This window comes from Sinocyclocheilus rhinocerous, unplaced genomic scaffold (assembly GCF_001515625.1).
Source record: "Sinocyclocheilus rhinocerous isolate Xijiao unplaced genomic scaffold, SAMN03320098_v1.1 scaffold1167, whole genome shotgun sequence".
In the NCBI taxonomy this organism is placed as follows: Eukaryota; Metazoa; Chordata; class Actinopteri; order Cypriniformes; family Cyprinidae; genus Sinocyclocheilus; species Sinocyclocheilus rhinocerous.
This window is the reverse complement of record NW_015648750.1, coordinates 103324-110717: the sequence shown is the minus strand read 5'-3', so window position 1 is coordinate 110717 and position 7394 is coordinate 103324. Positions and strand designations below refer to the sequence as shown.

The window sequence follows — 7394 nt, the reverse complement described above, 5'->3', positions numbered from 1 at the left end:
TTTTTTTTTTACAAAACATAAAATGCAGATAAAATGCTTGTAAATGGTGTAATTATGTAGTTTGTCCAGCAGAGCGTGCTCCATTGTTTGCTTTTGGCGATCTGGATTAAATGCTTTAAGTGAAAGGGTTGGCTGGTGTCACTATCTCGCGAACGCGGCAGCAGATCTCCACCGAATTCGGGGGATCCCTTCAGCCCGAGGAGCCCTCTCGAACACCGCTCTCCACGCGTCGGTAGCCCCCCGGGATCGCCAGATCGGTCGCACCCGACCGCAACTTTAACCGCCCGTAACTCCCGGATCCCAGGGGCTATCGACGTGGGGGTGGTCTCATTCGAAAGGGGGCCTCGAGACGTACACTTGATTCGGCTCCTCAAGCTGAAGGGATCCCCCGAATTTGGTGCGGATCCGCCGTGCTGTTACAGAGATATAGCCATTCAAAGTTTCAATGGTATTCCATACACTTAAGCTTTAAGTAAGGAGGTCTCTTGTTCAGGCAGCAGAATTCAAGCGGTGTCTTAACATTAATGTTGCTAACTAGTTTGTGCGGTGGTGGCTTGAGTCTGTTGCATGGTGATTTAGCACTACGTTGTCACCTAGTTGGTGAGACGCAAAAGCAGCGGTTCTTAATCCTGTTCCTCATCACATGATATTCCACGATTCTAGTTCCAAAGGAACGTGCACGTTACATTCAAAAGGCATTAAAGTGCGCGAGACGTGAATTGAAATAGTATTTCTTTACAGAGGTAGGCCTATATTATGTCACACTTCTCTAGTAAGTTTCGTCTGTGTGTGAAGACAGTGGTGTAGCGCAAATCTGTAAATGAATGTTCCGAAGTGAAATAAACTTCAACGGAATAAAGTTGAATGGAATTGAATTGAAATAAAGTTGAATAAACTTCAACTTTACTGTTAAGTGCACTGATGTCAGACTCATTTTGGATAATAAAGTGTATTGCTAAATTATTAAATACCCTGCCTCCATTACATATCTTGGTCACATCATTATAAGTGTTTGATCACCACATTTGAGTGATCATTGCAAAAAATGTGTTTATGTATATATATTCTGTTTATGTATATACTGTATTCTATATATAGTACCAGTCAAAACTTTGGACACACGAATGGGAAAGTGTCCAAACTGTTGACTGGTACTGTACTATAATATACACAAAGAATGCCGAGATATCGATATCGGCCTTTTTTTACTCCCTAATATCAGCTCTAGTGTCTGTAATGACCTCCTGTTTATATGGGCTACACATGACTCAGATGACAACACTGCCAGTGATGTTTCACCATTTTCCACTTCTGTATGCATTGCACAGCTGCATCCATCCATCCATCCATCCATCCATCCATCTATCCATCCATCTATCTATCTATCTATCTATCTATCACATGCTTTACAGAGCACTATCAATCTGGCACGACACTATTGTAGATACTGCCAGCAAATAAAATAGTTCACTATTTAATAGCATTTTAAGCCAAGATGCTTCCCGCAAATTCCTAGTTTCTCTTTTTTAGGTGTCAACCACAGACATTTATTTAATAAGCATAATTATTTATTTATTTTTGGTATTTTAACAAGCTTAAATAAAGTTTAAGTATGCTGGCAGAAAGACAAGAAGCAAACCCTTACCAAAAAGTAGTATACTTCAAGTTTATTTTAGTAAGTATACTTAAGTAAAGTTCAAGTATATAAGTATACTAATAGCACACTTGAATAAACTTCTTTTTCGTAAGAGAAGCGTCATGGGTTAAACAGCTTTAAGATGGCTGATGGTATTCACACAGATGTCTATAAACACAAAAAGAGAAATAACCTACCAATTATCATATCTAAAGTTAGGGATTAGAACAGATCCCAAACTTTAAGCATTACACTTTCATCCTGCACCATTTGTGCTAATGACACTGTGCTGGTAGTTATTAGCAACAATGCTAATATCCAATAAATCCCTGACGGAGTTGAACATTTTAATTATTATTTGAATGATCTTTTAGTGAGTGTCAACATGTAACACGGGGATTCCCAAACTTTTTTGTCAGCCGAACCTCTTTGACCTAATATATTTACTATTTACCAGGGGTGTCCAATGCTGCTCCTGGAGGGCCACTGTCCTGAAGAGTTCAGCTCCAATCACAATTAAACACACCTGAACCAGCTAATCAAGGTTTTATAGGCATGCCAGAAACTTCCAGGCAGGTGTGCTGAGGCAAGTTGGAGCTAAACTCTGCAGGAAACCGGCCCTCCAGGACCGAGAAAAAAGGGGGGTCATGCACATATGTAGGGATCAGAGCATGATATAGATTCGAATGAGAGGATCGTATAGAATCTAGTTGTTTAATTGTTGTGTTCAAGCAGAAAATTAATTACATTTTTTTTCTCAGGCATTCTTACATTTCTTGGTTCATCCTTAACATCTGCAAATCAGTAAATTAATTTCTCAAAACAATTTGTATAAATAGCACCACAACAACTTCGACTCACCTTGGCCATTGTAAGGCCATGATTGAGAACATGGTCCACAATAGTGGCCCTTATTTCATCAGAAACATGCCTATGTCCTTGACATTCTTCCTCCCTACTCTTCCCCAATTCATCCTCAATCCTCTTCTTCTTCCTGGCTTTTGACCGTTTGTTTCCTTGTTCCCCTACTGAACACTCGCTGCGTTCGAAACCGCATACTTCCCTACTATATAGTAGGCAAAAAGCAGTAGGCAAGCGAATAAGTATGTTTGATCTCTGAGTATTCATAAGAGTAGGCGAGATTTACCTGGCTGGTGCACTAATTCTTGTGAGATTCGGACATACGTATACTTAAGTTGCGTTTGAATATGCCTACTTACCTACTATATAGTATGAGAAAAGAATATGTGAAGAAATAAGTATGTTCGAAACCGCAGTATTCATAAAAGAGTAGGCGAGAAATTCCCGGATGTCCTACTACTTCAGTCCAGATTCTGAAGTGTTCATCGATGGACACTTTTCTATCCCACAAGCCCACGGGAGAGGATATGTCATCATCGAACGTGATGGAGAACAGCGACGAGGGTGTTTACAAATGTGAGTATTACAAACCAAAACACGGTTCCTTGTGTTAAAATCGCATTTGTTGAACTACTGTAGAGTAAACTGTTGAACTGCTGAAGGTGTAATGCAAGACAGTATAGTATACTTGTGATTTTTCTGTAAAAGCACATTTTATTATGTTATAGCGAACACAGGAGCTCATGTACATCTCCACAGTGAATTTATAAACCATAGAGACGATTACTAAATGTCTATTTAATATCAGGAAAATATTCTAAAAGAATTACAGATGGGCACAACTAATAGACATGAAATAGACATCGGAGTGATGCATGTGCGCTGATATGTAGTAGAATTCACTGTTGTCAACACGGCTTACATTAGTTGAATGTAATGTAAATAAATAAATCTACATAGAGTAACTAAACATAAGTTATTTGTTTTATTTGTTCAGTACTGTTGATACATTGAGTAACATTTGTGTTGGATAAAAAGTGAGTTAACACATTAGCAACTACCTCAACATGTAAATGCAGTATTGAGCAGATAAATCACAGAGATAACTTGAATCTTGTCTGGATGTTACAGGGACAGATGAGACACACGTGTGTTTATCCGGTGCAGAGTGACTGATGAAGGAATGCTGCCATCAAAGGCTTTGAGTGAGTACACTACAGAAATGAATTAAACATCTTTTAAATCTTAAGTTGTATTTTATTTTAATTATTGTAATTTCAAACAGAGTTATTAGAGAACTTTTCTTATTCTTGATTCCTGTGCATTTGCTGCAGAGCTTTTGTGGTGGAGCAGGACCTGCTAGGAAAGGTGACGGCGGCATTTGTGGAAAAAAGAGAAAACCTGAAATAAAAACATAAAGTAAGATAATTTTGTTACTTCTAATACAGAAATGAAATGACTTGTGCTGTTAAAATGACTGCTTTTGTATTGTGTTTGTGCATTTTTGCAGGATCGGAAATGTCTGCAGACTGCTGTGTGCAGTGAGGATGGAGATGTCCACAGCAGCACAAGGATTGAACAGTGTTGAGGCAAGCAAATAATGACTGAATTTATATGTTTGGCTGAACTAACCCTTTAAACCCCCCAAATAGAAATTGTATGAAATATATGTATGCATTTATATTAAAGTAGGGTCACGGTCTGCAGCTGGAGTGCCCAAGATGGCCAACAGAGGGCACTCCTGTGGATTTTTGTGAGCACATGGCTTGTGTTGTGTTTGTTTGGTGCCATGTGCTCTCTGCTGTCTTATTGTCTGTCCTCTCCCATCTTGTCACCTCATTATTATTTAATTTACTCCTGTAGGATTTCTGTCTTCAAAACAGAAACCATTTAATCTGTGAGCAGACCAAAACTAACATTGAATCTCTGCATTCCACCGGAAAAACTAAAGGGTCTATGACCAGGACCGTTTTTACAACCTCCTTGACCTCAGGGTTTTCTCTGTGCTCCCCCTTCCTCTAAATTCCAAGAAAACGCGCCTCCTCTTGGAGAGACAAGGAACACGCCAAACTCACCGGATGATTTCAACAGACAATCATTTATGCGTATGAAAGGGCAACCATATTCACAAATAATATGTTGTATGTCTTATATATGCTTGAGGAGTCAAAATGTAACCTTGCAACTTTAATCAATGTTTTGTTAACCCCTTTTAGCAGATAAAGCTATTAATATGTGAAGTTTAGTGTTGAATGAAAGCGTGTGATAATTGCCGAACAGCGGTCTGAATGAAAAAGTGGGAAGTATGTACAATACTCGCATTAAGAAACTTTATAGAAGTATCAACCAAATCTTCGCAAAGATATTTCTCCACATGATAAATTGAAGCCTCATGTTAATGTATGTTTTAAAGTTAAAACTCTGCCTAGATCCTTGCTACCTTGCTCAAAATGAATAAGATTTCCATTTTGTTTATGTGTCATTGGCCACGAAGTAATATGAACAGAATCGTTAATATACACGGACGTTAACGTCTCGCTGGACGACCGTTGATAAAGTGTAAACTATCAAATTTGAAATCAGTTCTAATCAGGTTGACTTCGAATTTTCAGATTCGAGTCCTCTCAAAACCTGAATTAATTAATAATAATTAATTCCCTAAGAAAAGTAATCTGACATTACACTCCACCTGTGTCTCCCTCGTTACCCTCCTCGTTTGTCTCCCTATTTATTCTCCTTGTGCTCCGGAGGACAAATTTCACTGCTGCTGCCATAGTCAAGAAGGCGGTCTTTGCCTTTGGCCTCTGGACTGTTCTGCGTGCATGGGAGCATTCAGAGTCCACTCCAGAGCGTGCTCCAGTCCGGGAGCATTCAGAGTTCACCCCAGAATCCGCTCCAGTCCGGGAGCCCTTAGAGTCCACTCCAGAGTCTGCTCCAGTCCGGGAGCCCTCAGAGTCCACTCCAGAGCCCGCTCCAGTCCAGGAGCCCTCAAGAGTTCACTCCAGAGCCTGCTCCAGTCCGGGAGCCCTCAGAGTCCACTCCAGAGCCCGCTCCAGTCCAGGAGCCCTCAGAGTCCACTCATGAACCCGCTCCAGTTCGGGAGCCCGTTCCAGTCCAGGAGCCTTCAGAGTCCACTCAAGAACCCACTCCAGTCCGGGAGCCTTCAGTGTCCACTCAAGGGCCAGCTCCAGTCCGGGAACCTTCCGATTCCACTCCAGAGCCCGCTCCATTCCAGGAGCCTTCAGGGCCTGCTGAAGTTCCTCCCGAGGTGGCGGCTTCTGCTGCAGAACCTCCTGAGGTGGCGGCATTTACTTCAGCTCCTCTCAAGTGGTGGTTCTCTTTTCCACCTGCTCCGCCCTAATGGGCTTACGCTCCACCCTGGTTCCATGATCCGCCTCAGGATCCAGGTCCTCTTCCCCTACACGGGCCTGGCCCACCATCCCTCCCCCTAGTCCACCTCCATTCCGCCTCCCTCCCGGATTCCTTTGACATTGAGGAGCATCTGGAATCCGCTCCTTAAGGGAGGGGTTATGTCACGGTCTGCAGCTGGAGTGCCCAAGATGGCCACCAGAGGGCACTCTTGTGGATTTTTGTGAGATGGGAGGGGACAGACAGTAAAACAGGAGAGAGCACAACACAAGCCATGTGCTCTCTCCTGTCTTATTGTCTGTCCCCTCCCATCTTGTCACCTCATTATTAAGTTACTCCACCTGTGTCTCTCTCATTACCCTCCTCGTTTGTCTCCCTATTTATTCTCCTTGTGCTTGCAGTCCTGTGCTTCTTCGTTGTCGTATGTAGTCAGATGTGTCTGTGTGTTTGTGGTATTGGGCCAGCTCTACCTGCTATGCCCTGTTCTGGCCTTCTCGCCTGGTTTTCCGCCCTCTGGGTAGTTTGTGTTTGTTTTGTTTCATTTTATTATTAAAAAGACCCATTATTCTCCTGCATTTGAGTCCTTGCCTCATCACTCTCCAGTACCATGACAAGTAGTACCTTGAAGAAATAAACTTAAAGAAATAAGCAGCTTTATTGAGCGTCTGTGCCCAAGACACAAAAAGGGATTTACAAAAATCACATTTGCATTTATGCATTTGGCAGACACTTTTATCCAAAGTGACTTACAGTGCTCTTATTACAGGGACCCCAATCCCCCTGCAGCAACCTGGAGAAAAGAGCCTTGCTCTAGGACACAACCAGTGGTGATGACTGCAGAGATCGAACCAGTAACCTTCTGCTTACTAGCTCAGTGCTTTAGCCCACTACACCACAAAAGTAAAGAAGCTATAACAAAAATGATTATGTAATTGTAAACATGAAATGAAATTTGGCAAGAAATGGAATGCTGACAACATGAATTGTAAAACGTTTTACTCTGTGTAAATGTTTTACAGGTAGTCATGTTCATGGAGAGCAGGCACACAGATGTTTGGAACAGATGCAGCAGCAGCCAGATTGTCTCGCACATGTTCAAGATTGTGTGGTTCAGGGGCATCATCATGGTCTTCCTCATCCTCTCTGTGCACTCAGGCAACGATAACCTCGATGTCCCTTTCCCCCATCCATGATCAGACTCAGTCTGACTGCAGCAATGAGGGACATGATGGACAGCAGAGACAGGTGAAGGTGGACACGGTGGTCAGCTGCTTCATCAGAATAAAGCTGCAGAACTGTGTTGAGATGGCAGTAGGATGTGGCTTCACCGCCTGTAAATACATCATTGTTAGAAAAGTTTGAATAAAGCTTTGTATTATGTGTTGTCAACTTTGTTTATTAATTTCATGGTTTCCTTTTATTTATTTTTTTACTCATTTATTCATGTTTCCTGTTGTCAGTAAATAAAATATAATTGTTTCATTAACTTGTGCATTCATTACTTGACTGAAAATTGAGAAGTATTCAC

General features: G+C 41.7%; 1 long non-coding RNA gene across 1 annotated transcript; it reads left to right on the top strand.

The window, feature by feature from the left end:
• The first annotated feature begins 3669 nt into the window (after positions 1-3669).
• Positions 3670-3883, top strand: LOC107710241 (uncharacterized). The gene is made up of 2 exons (XR_001636570.1): positions 3670-3702; positions 3832-3883. It is a non-coding gene; the product is annotated as an uncharacterized LOC107710241 (long non-coding RNA).
• The last annotated feature ends 3511 nt before the right edge of the window (positions 3884-7394 follow it).